The sequence below is a fragment of the Leuresthes tenuis genome, unplaced genomic scaffold (genome assembly GCF_036924035.1).
Source record: "Leuresthes tenuis unplaced genomic scaffold, fLeuTen1.0.hap1 SCAF_15, whole genome shotgun sequence".
NCBI lineage: Eukaryota > Metazoa > Chordata > Actinopteri > Atheriniformes > Atherinopsidae > Leuresthes > Leuresthes tenuis.
The window spans coordinates 662,062-679,390 of NW_027325369.1; the positions used below are offsets into that span (position 1 = coordinate 662,062).

Below are 17,329 nucleotides of genomic sequence, written 5' to 3' on the forward strand. Positions count from 1 at the left end.
GTTAACTTACCCTGACTTACCCGAACCCATCGGCAGATTTATGCCATGACGTGAACAAAACTTTTTTTATAGTAAATTCTGAAGAGGAGAAATCGATTTGAATTATTTTGAAACAGAACATTTTACAGTTCTATCTACAGCAGAAATATCTGCAGCTCAACGCGAGATGAAACACAGAATGTGAACTGAAGTCCTAACCGGGAAGATTTTGGACATTAAAGGATGTTCATGTTACACTTAGAAACTAACTAAAAGTCAGTATATTCAAAACTCTAATGATTACTGGCATCAGTCGGACAAATATCCAAAACATGTACGACTGAAGTAATTGTAGATTTACTCAGTTCCCTCTAAACAGACAGAAATGAAGCCTGAACTGCATGAGTTTGATCTGAGCTCACACCCTGCCCTCAGCTCCCAGAGTCAGGCTCGGCATGAAGGAATCTCTGCTGTGGCAGCCTTTAAAATCACCCTTAATCAGCTTTAAAATCAGCCACAATCACTGTTTTCTTTCAGCACGAACACTTCCGGGCTCATCGGTTTCTGAACTGAAGAAAAGCAGCTGAATATGTCCCTTCAGGGAGGACTGACAGACTTTTTCTGAGCAGAGAGAAGAACAAACAGAGAGATGAGCTCAGAGAAGGTGCCATTCAGGAACCGCTTCTTCTTCTTCTTACTGTCATGTTAGTGCTGATATATACAGATGCACAGATACATTATTCAACACGCAGCATCAGCAGATATTTGGCCAATCAGCCAATAGGATTGCATCGACCAGTGGAAGTGGCCGATGCTTATCTGTACTTATGAGATGTCCGCTTAGCCCTGAAACTGTGGGGCACACATAAAAAACCTTTAAAAATGAAATGAAATGGATGGAAAGTATCAAACTGGTCACAGAGCCGTTTCTTTTCTGCTTTTCTGGTTTATCTTGTAGGTTTTTCTCGGGCTACATGACAGCAGGCTGGAGGTGTAAAGCTGTTAATAAGCAAGTAACAGAGTAGAACAACGGCCCTGTTCACCGAGATCTGAGTGGATTAACTGCATGAGCTGCTGGCTCAAAGGACACTTACACCAAAACAGTGAGAGGAGACAAAGGAGGAGGAGCAGGAGGAGGAGGAGGAGGACAGAAGCTGGGAAAAAGAACTTCACTTCTTCAGCTTCTGAAGCACCTCTGAAAACAGCTGACCAACGCTGTACAATAAACATTTCCAGAGAAAAAAACCTAAAACATAGAACAAATTAATTAAAATGCAGATAAAGGTCAAATTAAAACATTAAAAGTGAATCTAATAATGTAAATTAGACTGAATCAATTAGGAACTATAAAAGTTTTTACAGAAAACCAGTCCCACGGGGTGAAAGCCAGGGGGTAAAAGTGTGTTTTTAAGCCACTGGTAACAACAGCATCTGTCTGACCTGCAGTGGCAGCTCTGTTGAAAGCAGATGCCACGCAAGGGTGAAGCAGCAAATAAAAGAATTTCAAAAATGGACTTTAGTCCACGATAAGGTGACAGCTCTCCCATGAGTGGTGGGGGAGTTTGCGTGCCCCAATGAGTCTGGGAGCTATGTTGCCCGGGGCTTCAAGCCCCTGGTAGGGTCACCCAAGGCAAACAGATCCTAGATGAGGGACCAGACAAAGAACAGCTCAAAAGACTCCCTATGATGAAAAATAAATTTGGACCTCATCATCCCTTGCCCGGATGTGGGACACCGGGGCCTCACCACCCATGGGAGGGGCCAAGGGGGTCGGGTGCCTTGTGAGATGGGTAGCAGCTGAAGGCAGAGGCCTTGGCGGTCAGATCCTCGGCGGTCTGATCCCCGGCTACTGAAGCTAGCTCTTGGGACGTGGAATGTCACCTCTCTGTTGGGAAAGGAGCCGGAGCTCTTCCGGCTAGATATAGTCGGACTCACCTCGACGCACGGCTTGGGCTCTGGAACCAGTCCTCTTGAGAGGGGTTGGACTCTCTTCCACTCTGGAGTTGCCCGTGGTGACAGGCGCAGAGCAGGTGTGGGCATACTTATTACGCCCCCGGCTGTGTGCCTGTACATTGGGGTTTACCCCAGTGGATGAGAGGGTAGCCTCCCTCCGCTTTCGGGTGGGGGGACGGGTCCTGACTGTTGTTTGTGCCTATGCACCAAACAACAGTTCAGAGTACCCACCCTTTTTGGAGTCTCTGGGGAAGGCACTGGAGAATGCTCCTACCGGAGACTCCCTCGTTCTGCTGGGGGACTTCAATGCTCACGTGGGTAATGACAGTGAGACCTGGAGGGGTGTGATTGGGAGGAACGGCCCCCCCGATCTGAATCAGAGTGGTGTTCTGTTGTTGGACTTCTGTGCTGGTCATGGACTGTCCATAACGAACACCATGTTCAGACATAAGGGTGTCCATATGTGCACTTGGCACCAGGACACCCCAGGCCACAGTGCGATGATCGACTTTGTGGTTGTATCATCGGACTTGCGGCCGTATGTCCTGGACACTCGGGTGAAGAGAGGGGCGGAGCTGTCAACTCACCTGGTGCCAGAGTTTGGTCCGCATTGCTGGCAGTAAGTCGGATACGTTTCCGGTGAGAGTTGGACTCCGTCAGGGCTGCTCTTTGTCACCGATTCTGTTCCTAACTTTTATGGACAGAATTTCTAGGTGCAGCCAGGGCGTTGAGGGTGTCCGATTTGGCGACCTCAGAATCGGGTCTCTGCTTTTTGTGGATGATGTGGTTCTGTTAGTGTTGTCAGGCCGTGACCTTCAGCTCTCACTGGAGCGATTTGCAGCCGAGTGTGAAGCGGCTGGGATGAGAATCAGCGCCTCCAAATCCGAGACTATGGTCCTCAGCTGGAAAAGGGTGGAATGCTCTCTCCGGGTCGGGAATGAGATCCTTCCCCAAGTGGAGGAGTTCAAGTATCCCGGGTCTTGTTCACGAGTGTGGGACGAATGGAGCGTGAGATTGACAGGTGGATCGGTGCAGCGTCTGCAGTGTTGCTCTGCACCGACCCGTCGGTGTGAAGAAGGAGCTGAGCCAGAAGGTGAAGCTCTCTATTTACTGGTCAGTCTACGTTCCCATCCTCACCTATGGTCACGAGTTGTGGGTAGTGACAGAAAGAACGAGATCGCGAATACAAGCGGCCGAAATGGGTTTCCTCCGCAGGGTGTCTGGGCTCTTAGAGATAGGGTGAGAAGCTCAGTCATCCGGGAGGGGCTCGGAGTAGAACCGCTGCTCCTCCGCATTGAGAGGAGTCAGATGAGGTGGCATCTGGTTAGGAAGCCCCCTGGACGCCTCCCTGGGGAGGTGTTCTGGGCCCGTCCCACTGGGAGGAGACCCCGGGGAAGACCCAAGACACATTGGAGAGACTATGTCTCTCGGCTGGCCTGGGAACGCCTCGGGGTCCCCCCGGAGGAGCTGGAGGAAGTGGTCGGGGACAGGGAGGTATGGGTTTCTCTGTTAAAGCTGCTGCCCCCGCGACCCGACCCCCGGATAAGCAGCAGATGATGGATGGATGGACATTAGTCCTGCCGGAGGATTTTCAGGATACTAGACCAGAACCAGGTCAGCGTCCTTAAAGCAAACCCAAAGACATCAGCAATCCTGCACCTTTTAAAACAAAAGACAACATTATGGGGCGCGTTAGACTCACTGAGGAAATGTAGTTTGCTCCGTAAAGTTGTGGGCATCTTGGACAGTCTAAGGCAACTGGACTAAGAATGGGATGTGTAAGCTCCAGGTTTGGGTCCAGAGAGACAGCTGGAGAAAGACTGTGTTACTGGTTCTGTCAGGGAAGCCCTTTCTGTGGCAAAGTTAGCACCAACATCCTCAGACCAGCAAGAGCCAGGTCCCATTTAAACTGTGACAGGGATATGTCAGCCGAGCTCGTACGAGTGTCCTAGACTCCCACTTTCAGGATAATCTGGATTTAGCCAGCGCTGGCCTCACTGCAGAGTCCCTGCATTCATTTCGACTGGCTGGAAAAGGTCCTGTTTGATCCGTCACCCTATTGGAGGACTTTCTGAACTGTCAGTTAATCATCTGACCCATTTTTAACCCTGGAAGTGAGTCCTCACAGAACCAGTTCTGTTTCCACCTGCAGCGGTGACATCACTGTAGGTGGAGGTGGATCCTGGTCATGATCAAATCTTGTTGTGGAGGAAGTTCAGGGTTTCAGTGTGACTCACAGGACCGTAAATCCTGCGGCTGTCACAGGAAAATGATAATTATCATGTTACTCCAGAGATTGACTCACCTGTCTCAGATCTGCTCTCAGACTGCCAGACTCCAGCACCAGATACTGTAAACTTGTTGCTCTATATGTATAAGGTCCAAAAACAACACGTCTGACGTGTTTGGGGGGGACCAGTCAGTTCAGGTTCAGGTAAAGCTTGGGGTCAGAGGTCACATTATGTTCATGTCAGCTACTCTTTGGCTGTTTGACCTTCAGATGAACTGTTCTTTAAAGCAGGGGAAGATGGGAAATGTTTACTTGCGTATGTGTCTTTTAAACCCTGTTATTAAAGTCACATTGATGCCTTTGTTTCATCATTGAACTTTTTAACTCTGTTTTATCAGTCCAAGAATCTCTCTCTCTCCCACACGCCCACACACACATGATTGCGCTGCTTTATTTCTTTTTGGGCGGTTATTACTTGTGGCATCAGCCAGAAAACTAACAGCAGAGATCATGTTTCTCCAGTTTTAGCTTCTCTTCATTGGCTCCCTGTTAAATTCAGAATAGAATCTAAGGTTCTTCTCCTCACATATAAAGTTCTTAATGACCGAGCTCCATCATATCTTAAAGATCTCACAGTTGGATATTTCCCCAACAGAGCACTTTGCTCTCAGGCTGCAGGTTTCCTTGTGGTTCCCAGAGTTTCTAGAAGCAGAATGGGAGGCAGAGCCTTCAGTTATCAGGCCCCTAAAAGCAGAATGGGAGGCAGAGCCTTCAGTTATCAGGCCCCTAAAAGCAGAATGGGAGGCAGAGCCTTCAGTTATCAGGCCCCTAAAAGCAGACTGGGAGGCAGAGCCTTCAGTTATCAGGCCCCTAAAAGCAGAATGGGAGGCAGAGCCTTCAGTTATCAGGCCCCTAAAAGCAGAATGGGAGGCAGAGCCTTCAGTTATCAGGCCCCTAAAAGCAGAATGGGAGGCAGAGCCTTCAGTTATCAGGCCCCTAAAAGCAGAATGGGAGGCAGAGCCTTCAGTTATCAGGCCCCTAAAAGCAGAATGGGAGGCAGAGCCTTCAGTTATCAGGCCCCTCTCTGTGGAACCAGCTGCCAGTTTGGCTTCAGGAAGCAGACACCCTCTCTACCTTTAAGATCAGGCTGAAACTTTCCTTTCTGATAAAGCTTATAGTTAGGGATGGCTCAGGTGATCCTGAAACATCCCATAGTTCTGCTGCTATAGGCTTAGACTGCTGGGGGACCTCATCTGTCACACCTTTCCTCACTTTGCTCTCTTTTTCCCCCTGTTTCATTTCTCAAATGATTTTATGTCCATGTGACATTATTGTGGTTATTAACTTGTGTTTCCCTGTTCCAGCAGGTATCCTTTGAATGGTGTTATGGTGTTTTTCCCCCCTCTTTTCCCTCTTTTCTGTCTTCTCAAACCCCAGCTGGTCGAGGCGGATGGCCACCCTTCCTGGTTCTGGTTCTGGTTCTGCCAGAGGTTTCTTCCTGGTTCTGGTTCTGCCAGAGGTTTCTTCCTGGTTCTGGTTCTGCCAGAGGTTTCTTCCTGGTTCTGGTTCTGTCAGAGGTTTCTTCCTGGTTCTGGTTCTGCCAGAGGTTTCCTCCTGAGTCTGGTTCTGCCAGAGGTTTCTTCCTGGTTCTGCCAGAGGTCTCTTCCTGGTTCTGGTTCTGCCAGAGGTTTCTTCCTGGTTCTGGTTCTGCCAGAGGTTTCTTCCTGGTTCTGCTTCTGCCAGAGGTTTCTTCCTGGTTCTGTCAGAGGTTTCTTCCTGGTTCTGGTTCTGTCAGAGGTTTCTTCCTGGTTCTGGTTCTGCCAGAGGTTTCTTCCTGGTTCTGGTTCTGCCAGAGGTTTCTTCCTGGTTCTGGTTCTGCCAGAGGTTTCCTCCTGAGTCTGGTTCTGCCAGAGGTTTCTTCCTGGTTCTGGTTCTGCCAGAGGTTTCTTCCTGAGTCTGGTTCTGCCAGAGGTTTCTTCCTGGTTCTGCCAGAGGTCTCTTCCTGGTTCTGGTTCTGCCAGAGGTTTCTTCCTGGTTCTGGTTCTGCCAGAGGTTTCTTCCTGGTTCTGCTTCTGCCAGAGGTTTCTTCCTGGTTCTGCCAGAGGTTTCTTCCTGGTTCTGGTTCTGCCAGAGTTTCCTTCCTGGTTCTGGTTCTGCCAGAGGTTTCTTCCTGGTTCTGGTTCTGTCAGAGGTTTCTTCCTGGTTCTGGTTCTGCCAGAGGTTTCTTCCTGGTTCTGGTTCTGCCAGAGGTTTCCTCCTGAGTCTGGTTCTGCCAGAGGTTTCTTCCTGGTTCTGCCAGAGGTCTCTTCCTGGTTCTGGTTCTGCCAGAGGTTTCTTCCTGGTTCTGGTTCTGCCAGAGGTTTCTTCCTGGTTCTGGTTCTGCCAGAGGTTTCTTCCTGGTTCTGTCAGAGGTTTCTTCCTGGTTCTGGTTCTGCCAGAGGTTTCTTCCTGGTTCTGGTTCTGCCAGAGGTTTCCTCCTGAGTCTGGTTCTGCCAGAGGTTTCTTCCTGGTTCTGGTTCTGCCAGAGGTTTCTTCCTGGTTCTGGTTCTGCCAGAGGTTTCTTTCTGGTTCTGCCAGAGGTTTCTTCCTGGTTCTGCTTCTGCCAGAGGTTTCTTCCTGGTTCTGCCAGAGGTTTCTTCCTGGTTCTGGTTCTGCCAGAGTTTCCTTCCTGGTTCTGGTTCTGCCAGAGGTTTCTTCCTGGTTCTGGTTCTGCCAGAGGTTTCTTCCTGGTTCTGGTTCTGCCAGAGGTTTCTTCCTGGTTCTGGTTCTGCCAGAGGTTTCCTCCTGAGTCTGGTTCTGCCAGAGGTTTCTTCCTGGTTCTGGTTCTGCCAGAGGTTTCCTCCTTAGTCTGGTTCTGCCAGAGGTTTCTTCCTGGTTCTGCCAGAGGTCTCTTCCTGGTTCTGGTTCTGCCAGAGGTTTCTTCCTGGTTCTGGTTCTGCCAGAGGTTTCTTCCTGGTTCTGCTTCTGCCAGAGGTTTCTTCCTGGTTCTGCCAGAGGTTTCTTCCTGGTTCTGGTTCTGCCAGAGTTTCCTTCCTGGTTCTGGTTCTGCCAGAGTTTCCTTCCTGGTTCTGGTTCTGCCAGAGGTTTCTTCCTGGTTCTGGTTCTGCCAGAGGTTTCTTCCTGGTTCTGGTTCTGCCAGAGGTTTCTTCCTGGTTCTGTCAGAGGTTTCTTCCTGGTTCTGGTTCTGCCAGAGGTTTCTTCCTGGTTCTGGTTCTGCCAGAGGTTTCCTCCTGAGTCTGGTTCTGCCAGAGGTTTCTTCCTGGTTCTGGTTCTGCCAGAGGTTTCCTCCTGAGTCTGGTTCTGCCAGAGGTTTCTTCCTGGTTCTGCCAGAGGTCTCTTCCTGGTTCTGGTTCTGCCAGAGGTTTCTTCCTGGTTCTGGTTCTGCCAGAGGTTTCTTCCTGGTTCTGGTTCTGCCAGAGGTTTCTTCCTGGTTCTGCTTCTGCCAGAGGTTTCTTCCTGGTTCTGCCAGAGGTTTCTTCCTGGTTCTGGTTCTGCCAGAGTTTCCTTCCTGGTTCTGGTTCTGCCAGAGGTTTCTTCCTGGTTCTGGTTCTGTCAGAGGTTTCTTCCTGGTTCTGGTTCTGTCAGAGGTTTCTTCCTGGTTCTGTCAGAGGTTTCTTCCTGGTTCTGGTTCTGCCAGAGGTTTCTTCCTGGTTCTGGTTCTGCCAGAGGTTTCCTCCTGGTTCTGGTTCTGCCAGAGGTTTCCTCCTGAGTCTGGTTCTGCCAGAGGTTTCTTCCTGGTTCTGGTTCTGCCAGAGGTTTCTTCCTGGTTCTGGTTCTGCCAGAGGTTTCCTCCTGAGTCTGGTTCTGCCAGAGGTTTCTTCCTGGTTCTGCCAGAGGTCTCTTCCTGGTTCTGGTTCTGCCAGAGGTTTCTTCCTGGTTCTGGTTCTGCCAGAGGTTTCTTTCTGGTTCTGCCAGAGGTTTCTTCCTGGTTCTGCTTCTGCCAGAGGTTTCTTCCTGGTTCTGCCAGAGGTTTCTTCCTGGTTCTGGTTCTGCCAGAGTTTCCTTCCTGGTTCTGGTTCTGCCAGAGGTTTCTTCCTGGTTCTGGTTCTGCCAGAGGTTTCTTCCTGGTTCTGGTTCTGCCAGAGGTTTCTTCCTGGTTCTGGTTCTGCCAGAGGTTTCCTCCTGAGTCTGGTTCTGCCAGAGGTTTCTTCCTGGTTCTGGTTCTGCCAGAGGTTTCCTCCTTAGTCTGGTTCTGCCAGAGGTTTCTTCCTGGTTCTGCCAGAGGTCTCTTCCTGGTTCTGGTTCTGCCAGAGGTTTCTTCCTGGTTCTGGTTCTGCCAGAGGTTTCTTCCTGGTTCTGCTTCTGCCAGAGGTTTCTTCCTGGTTCTGCCAGAGGTTTCTTCCTGGTTCTGGTTCTGCCAGAGTTTCCTTCCTGGTTCTGGTTCTGCCAGAGTTTCCTTCCTGGTTCTGGTTCTGCCAGAGGTTTCTTCCTGGTTCTGGTTCTGCCAGAGGTTTCTTCCTGGTTCTGGTTCTGCCAGAGGTTTCTTCCTGGTTCTGTCAGAGGTTTCTTCCTGGTTCTGGTTCTGCCAGAGGTTTCCTCCTGAGTCTGGTTCTGCCAGAGGTTTCTTCCTGGTTCTGGTTCTGCCAGAGGTTTCTTCCTGGTTCTGGTTCTGCCAGAGGTTTCCTCCTGAGTCTGGTTCTGCCAGAGGTTTCTTCCTGGTTCTGCCAGAGGTCTCTTCCTGGTTCTGGTTCTGCCAGAGGTTTCTTCCTGGTTCTGGTTCTGCCAGAGGTTTCTTCCTGGTTCTGGTTCTGCCAGAGGTTTCTTCCTGGTTCTGCTTCTGCCAGAGGTTTCTTCCTGGTTCTGCCAGAGGTTTCTTCCTGGTTCTGGTTCTGCCAGAGTTTCCTTCCTGGTTCTGGTTCTGCCAGAGGTTTCTTCCTGGTTCTGGTTCTGCCAGAGGTTTCTTCCTGGTTCTGGTTCTGTCAGAGGTTTCTTCCTGGTTCTGGTTCTGTCAGAGGTTTCTTCCTGGTTCTGTCAGAGGTTTCTTCCTGGTTCTGGTTCTGCCAGAGGTTTCTTCCTGGTTCTGGTTCTGCCAGAGGTTTCCTCCTGGTTCTGGTTCTGCCAGAGGTTTCCTCCTGAGTCTGGTTCTGCCAGAGGTTTCTTCCTGGTTCTGGTTCTGCCAGAGGTTTCTTCCTGGTTCTGGTTCTGCCAGAGGTTTCCTCCTGAGTCTGGTTCTGCCAGAGGTTTCTTCCTGGTTCTGCCAGAGGTCTCTTCCTGGTTCTGGTTCTGCCAGAGGTTTCTTCCTGGTTCTGGTTCTGCCAGAGGTTTCTTCCTGGTTCTGGTTCTGCCAGAGGTTTCTTCCTGTTAAAGGGAGTCGTTCCTTTCCACAGTCCCTCAGGCTCAGGACGGGAGATTGGACTGAAGACAAGTTTCGGTCCAATCTGTTGGTTTCCTTAGCTAGGATATTATTTTCTTCATATGTACCAGATATCCTGCGTAACATCATTGTTTTGATCTATTTTCTGTTTGTATTCATGTATCCTTCAGGTGAATATTCAAGTCATAGATTCAATATGAAGTGACTGAGCTGAATTACACCACAGCTCCATATGCTATTTTAACAATATTCACACTGTGTCAGTGTAGTTTCTTACTGTAAGTAAACACAAAACTCATTTCCTCTAACTGTTGCATTTCTAGCTTCTTCTCTTTGTTATATAAACTGCCGTCAGCCAACTGGACACTACAACACTGTCCTGTCTTTGTGTTCCTGGTGGAAAATGGAATAACATTATTTGTCCCGGATTTCAAACAACCAGAATGCAGCAGTGATACAGGGTGGAGCAGCTCCACTTATTTGTTCACTTCTTTGCTTTAACATCTGTGACAGCGGCCAAGTAACACTACAACAGTAACAGCAGCTCATTTCTTCATTTTGGAGCTGCATGATCAGTGGTCGTAATAACATGAGTCACTTGTGTCATGATGAATACATGCAACTGTAAATGGATACTGGTTTTGACAGCTGGCAGGAACATGATTAAAAAAGAGGACACTTCTTACATAAGATTTCATTGTTCTCCTTTGGCAGCAGGTCAGAGTGCTTTTTAACTCTTTTACAGCAGTTCAACAGAAAACTGCATTACCCACAATCCAATAGGGGGCTCAAATGGTGCGTATGAACTATTGCCACTAGATGGCGACAGATCTAAACCCTGATGCATTTAGTCAAGAATGTTAGTTCCTTGTGCAACTCAAAAACCTTCAAAATGGTTCAGTCTTCCAATAATGACACGAATGTTCAAGAGAAATAATGATTACTATTCAATTCAATTGTCAGTTCAATTAAGTTTTATCTATTTGGTGCAAGTACAGACTCTCAGGGCAAGTGAAAGCAATGTCCTCTGGGCAGCGCCCAGTGACTTCTATCCGTCCTTCAGAGTAGCAGGGGGCTGGTGCCTATCCCAGCTGCCATTGTGAGGTAGGAGACACGCTGGTCAGATCTTCAGTCCATCACAGGACCTCACAGAGACAGACGAGACAAACAACCATGCACAAACATTTCCCTCCTCTGGTCATTTTAGAATCACCAGTGAACCTGACAGGCCTGTTTTTGGACTGTGGGAGGAAGCCGGAGTTGTTGGTGGTTTGATTTAAATCAACTGATAACTGAGACATTTTTTGGCTATTTTTTGAGCCTTCAGCTAAAATGGGACAACAATAACCCAATCTAGATACTTTACATGTATGGGCCAGTTTTTTAGCATCTCCTCCTGCCTTTGGTCATTTTCCTAAATGAAAAAAAACAGTAGAATTGATTAATATATGAATAAAAAGACAAAGTCTGGTCAACAATTACCACATTGCTCGACACAGTAATATTGGAAGCAAACACAATGCCACCCAGAGGAACAAATAGCTGGACTGTCATCTCAAACTATGATCTTTGGTGTGCCTGAATTCATGAGCAGAGACTTACCGGACATCCAGGCCAATATGTCCTCGAGACATAAATTAGGTAACAGATTAATTTCATCAGGAAACAGATAAACAAAGTGGTGTCATCAGCATAACTTTGCATGTATGTCAGCATTCCTCAGCTCGAGTCCTCAGAGGCCTCTGCCCTGCATGTATTCCTGCTTCAACTCCCACACCTCAAATTAAAGAGTCATGGACAGCTTCAATAATGTCATGTCCTGTTTTCAGGTTTTAGGTTTATTTCTTGCCATGTTTTTTCCTTCTCACATCATTAGGTTCACTCAAGTCACCATCTCCAATCACCACAGTATTTGGTTTCCAGGTTCAGTTCAACACAAAATCCTCACCTCAGGTCAGGTTTTTGCTTCTTGCTTTTCCACAGCCAATAGCTTTGCTTTATTTGTTCCACAGTCTAGATTTATTGTTATCCGGCTCACCTGCGCTGTTTGTTCTTTTTGTAAATATATCAAGTTTTACTTTCAATATCTGCATCTGGGTCCTCTCTCCACACAGAACCCACCGGTTGTGACAACTAATGTCCATTTTTAAGATCAGCAGGTTTCAGACAAGTTGTTTGGTTTAAGTTTGAAAACATGTGAAACATTGAAACTGTAATAATTAACAAATTAACAAAATCTAATTTGTATAAAGTTATCTAAAATTTTTTCTTCTGTGTACATTCTCATATCATCTTCAAATGTTCTGGTCACTTATCAAACCGATCTAATAGTTTCACCAATTATTTGTGGAAAGCTTTATTGTACTATTTATGACTCATCCATCAATACTGATTTTTGATTCTGGGGGGGCAAAGACTGTCAAGATTTGCTGAAATTGGGACTACATGAGGTGATAGTTCCAGCTGACGCACCAAGCTCCCAGAAGACAAATGAGTTATCAGGTGCACAGCAGGACAGTGACAAGACATTGATCCAGGAATGGGAAACTCCAGTTTATGTTAATCACCTGACTGAGGATCTCTGACTGAAACGTTGCAAGAAGAATCAGGAACATCTGCATGAGCAGAAAATGACATGGGGTGCATTCCGAGCTTGGAGATGACACTCAGAGACAATACCCCAATCCAGTCTAGAGATCATCTACTCATTCCTAAACCCCTGTATAAAGAGGTCAAGGAATACAATGAGGACCCTCTGGTGAGAGCATGAATTGTTATGTCTCTGCTCCCATAATCTGCGTACGAAAGAAAGACACTGATTATCATCTTCCTACTTTGAATAAAGTATTTTTCTATTCTATTCTATTCTATTCTATTCTAAGCTGTGCACAGGTCCAGAACATCACCCCTTTCCCAGAATACAGCTCTGTACGAATGGGTGCGAATCCCTTTCCGGCTGACCAAGGATCCAGCCTCATTTCAACACAGTATGGAAGAAATGCTAGCGGCCCTCTGTGATGAGTGTTGTATTCTGTACTTAGATTACACTTTATGTTACACTAAGTCTTTTGAGGGCCATGTGGAAGGACTGATAAAGGTCGTAAGATCCCTGCAGAGTCATGGAGTTAAACTTCACCCCACCAAATGGGACTTGTTGAAGCGAGAGGTGAGATATGTGGATCGCTTAGTCTCGGCTAAAAAGATATGCATTGACCCAAATGACCTCAAGGTGCTTTAAAAAGTGAAACACCTGCTACTGTCGGTGAGGAAAATTGCTGGCTTCTTTTTGAGGATAACAAAACCCATTTATAAGCTCTTACAACCCAAGAAAATCAAAGAGCACCTATCTTAAAAGAATCCTGGTCGACAGAGAGGGAAATGGGGCATAATTATCATATGTGCTTCATACAGACGTTTCAGATAAAAGACCTTTACCAGAGACAAAATGGTGAGTGATTGGCTATGGCTCAGCCGAAAGGAATTATCGACTCCACTCAGGCAAGTTAGAGTTTCTCACCCTCAAGTGTGGCTGTCTGTGAGAAATTCAGGGATTACTTGTTTTATGCCCCACATTTGACCATCTACACAGACAATAATCCACTAATTTATGTTAGGAGTACTGCTAAGTTAACAGGTTTGACATATGCCCGGTAAAGTAAATGTCTATGCAGACACACTGTCGAGACACCCCCTAGATAGAGACAAATATGTTGCTGTGTATACAAAGGAGCTCTCCAGAGAAGACGTCATGGGAAGGCTGTGGAGCAGGCAAAAGTGGTGATGTTGCATGGGTTGCTGCACTGATTTTAGCACAGGGTGATCAGCTTGAACTGAGCAGCAGAGATGTTATCCAATCCAATCTATTGATCTGGCCGAACTACAAAGAGCTCAAAGAACAGATCCCATAATTGGTGACATCCTGAAAATGAAAGAGTCAAACCAAAACTCACAGAGGATATGAAATAAGCATGAAAGGGACTGCAAAGAAAAGTATACACAAATGGATAAAGTTGTATATTGAAGATGAGGTTTTATACCGTAAAACAGCATAAAAACGCCAGCTAGCCTTAAGAGGCAGCTTCAAATCGCTAGTCCTAAAGTACTTGCACGATGACATAGGCTGAAAGAGTTCTTAGTCTTGCCAGACAAAGATTGTATTGACCCTACATCAGTCGAGACATTGATGTCACGTTAGTGTCATTGCATCAAACAAAAGAAGCCTGTGATGCACATCAGAGTTCCTATGTCAAGTATAACCACTTGATCAACAATGCAGAGGAGGATGCCAATACATGCTAATGGTGGTAGACCACTTTACCAGGTACGCTGAGGCTTATCCAACCCGCAATAATAGTGGCAAAATCACAATGGTAAGAATTTTCAATGATTTAATTTCCAGCCTCAGGGATACTCCTTGAATTTGAGAATGAAGCCTTCAGGACACTCATGTACAACCCCTTATCACCCCCAGGTTAACCCTGCTGAGCGCCTCAATCACACAGCGTGGTAGATGCTGAGAAGTCTGGGTGGAGAAAAGGAAAAGATTCATGTGTACAACTGTACCCGTCATGAGGCGACAGGGGTACCCTCCCTTCTTTTCTCAGCAGACATCCACAATTGCCTGTGGATATGTTATTCAGGATGGCTTCATGTGATGAGTCACAGACAACAAGAAGGTAAGTGGAGAAATGGGTGGCTCGGATGACTGAGGCCTATAGGATCGCATCAGAGAACAGCAAAAAGTGATCTATTATGACACTTGAGGGTAGTAATACTGCAGCCAGGAGATCGAGTGCTGGTAAGAAACTTGAATGAAAGGGGTGGTTTTGGAAAGTCAATATCATATGTGGTAAAAAGAACAAAAACAATCAGCGACAGCCCGGTTTATAAAGTTGTTTCTGAGACAGATGGAAATAAGTCAAGACTTCTTCATCATAACCATCTCCCTGTAGAGCTGTCTACAGCCGGCAGGGGAGATAAGCTGCGAGAAAGAAAAGAACAACTCAGAGAGGAAGAGAGTACCAACCAAATGGTGAAGCTTGCTCTGATGAGGAAGGTAGGTCTACCTTCTATGAGCTACGGTATGACTTGAGAAGTGGAATCAGAGACAATGGTCGACCGACCCCTGACCTTAACTGTAGTCTCACAAAAAATCACAAAAAGTTAAACCAGCCGGGGAGCTATGGACGACCCACAAAGGAGAGGGGACAACTGTTTGGGAGAGAGCAGACAGAGGAAACAAGGGAAAAAGAACCCCCAAAACACAAAAAACGAGCAATGATAATGAAGAGGACAGACATGACGGAGTGGGGGACACTGGAGTTACTGGAGCGCCATACGCTGTGAATGGCACTGAGTTGCTTCACCCAGAAGAGATGCACCTTACATCAGATTCACATTGGATGTGTAACCTGATCCGGTGTTTTTCAATGTACAGCCAAACCCTTTTCGTCATACCTTACTCCAGTCATATCATAATGAATTACCCTACTTACTTACTTACACTCTACCTGTCCATTAAAACTAGCCAATGCACACGTTAATGACTGAAGACAAAGTATGTTGTTTCCAGCGTCTGACACATTTTGAACATTTGAGTTTAAATGGACTGTTCTTGTATAGAGCTTTTCTAGTTTAGCTGACCACTCAAAGTGCTTTAACTCTCCATGCCACTCACACACTCCTTAAAGCTACACAGTGCTTCCTACTACATTCACACACATTCATACACCGATGGATGCAGTGGTAGGCAACATATTTGCCCAAGGACGCTTCGACATTTGTGGCCAGGCAGAGACAGAGTCGAACCACCAACCTACCTATTGGGATTCAACTGCTCCTCCTCTTGAGCTACAGGTTGAAAGGTCAAATGTCAGGGGAGTGTGTGACACACAAAAATGTAGGATCACAATTGCAGTTTAGTTTGAATTTCTATCAATGAAGAAGGTCTCATATCTATGAATAATACACTAATTTTGAGTTTTGTTTTGTAGTTGTAATTGCCCAAGTTCGTCTTGGATTGGGAGACCAGGGTTCAAGTCCCCTGCATGAAAGGTAATACCTCCTGTAGGGGTCCTTAGACAACACCCCCTTACCCTACCTGGGATATAAGTCGCTTTGAATAAAAGCGTCTGCTAAATGCATAAACATAAACTTTAAATGTGGCCCCAGGACAAATCAATGACTACATATGGATGCTGTGTAAGTTGATATTTGTGTTTGCTATTTCAAGAAGATGATAATTGGTACAAATGTTTCGTATGATGTTTCTATAAAATGTTTAAGTAAAGGGTCAACAGAAGCAGATTAACCACAGCAATAAATGTGACAAGGGTTACAAAATAGTGAAAAGTGAAATGTTCTAAAGAGAACTGAGAAATTATTCTCATACCGTGCACATCAACGTTTTTATTTGCTTTATACAAGAGTGAACTAAGAGTTGAAAATGGGAATTTCAAAATACTATGGAAGAAGAATATATAGCCTACTGTAAGTAATAGGTCACCTAAATGTCTCTGGTACACGGCCACTAAACAGGGATAGATATATATCTAATCAAATACAAACACCAACAGAATTATGGATGTTTGAGAAGCTGCGACTGATGACATGAACTATGTGGAAATTAGAGTCTAATACAGGCCTTTCACTATTTCTAAAGTCCATTACACAATGAAAGTGTGCTGACTGTGGGAAATGATCTTTTTTGCTTGTGGACACAACTTTAGCTGTTATAAAAGTTAATGCATTGTTCAATAGTGATATGGTTTCAGGTCAGCCTGGCTACAGTGCTGAAAATAAATTTGTCACGTTCTATGTTTTGAACAATCTTGTTTTCAGGTTATTTGTTGTGTTTTTAGGTTTTTTCCCCTGTCACTTAGCTTCACTCAACCCGTTTTTCACAGCTGAACCTCATCACCTCCCCACAGTATTTAGTTTTCAGGTTCAGTTACAGTTCCTCACTTTACCTTTCATGATCACCACGATTGTCAAGCCAGGTTTTTGCCTCATAGCCCTCGCCACGGTTAATTCATGGTCTTGTTATTTATTCATAGTCTTGTTCGTAGTCAGTCTTGTTTTGTTTTCATAGTTAAGTTTTCTGATAACCGCCCTTGGTTCTTTCTTTGTGTTTTTGTAAATAAACCTCAGTTGTTTTTTGAAAGTCTGCATCTGGTTCCTCCCTTCCTGCACCATCGCTCCTGACAAGTTTGATCTTATTTTCCACCACTCGTCAGAAATGATGTTTTCAAGAAGGAGTTGAATGCAGTCAGTGTCGCCATCAACATGATTACAATAGTGCCCACAATAATGCCTCTGTAAGGGAACCATACAGCACAAGAAAAACATCTGAAGAAAGGAAATCTGATGTTGATCTGCATCTTTGGAGCTTGGTGAAGATTGAAGCCGTGGAATTTTAACAAACAGCAGTGTTTTTGCTCTAACCCTAACCCAAAGATACAAATTTTTGAGAGAACATGACAAGCGGTTCGGTGTTCTATGATTTCGATAATTACATTCTGTTAATTACATTTACCCTTTTTTAAATAAAGATTCACAATTATCATCCTAAATATTATTTGAGTCTGTGGAATAATAAGTGATGTCTAAAATATTCTATTATCCTAACTTAAAAAGATGTCACCCATGTCTGGGTGACAGATGCCTGGCGGGGCCTGTGGGCAGTCGCCCCTGATTCCCAGGGGGCCTCTGCCCTATGGTTGTGGGGGCCCTGTCCGGGGGCTTCCTCTGCAGTCTTCTGGGTGGATGCCTGGTTGTCCCTGCGGTGGGCTTCCGGGGTTCTGTGCTCCGTGGATGCTGCTGATGGCCCGGGTCTTTGGGGGGGTGTTCACACA

At 46.1% G+C, this 17,329-nt stretch overlaps 1 protein-coding gene across 1 annotated transcript in view; it reads right to left on the bottom strand.

Moving 5' to 3' along the window:
• The window catches only part of clec14a (C-type lectin domain containing 14A), a 483,122-nt gene that overhangs the window by 460,363 nt on the left and 5,430 nt on the right, over positions 1–17,329 (bottom strand). The gene's annotated exons all lie outside the window — the stretch shown is intronic.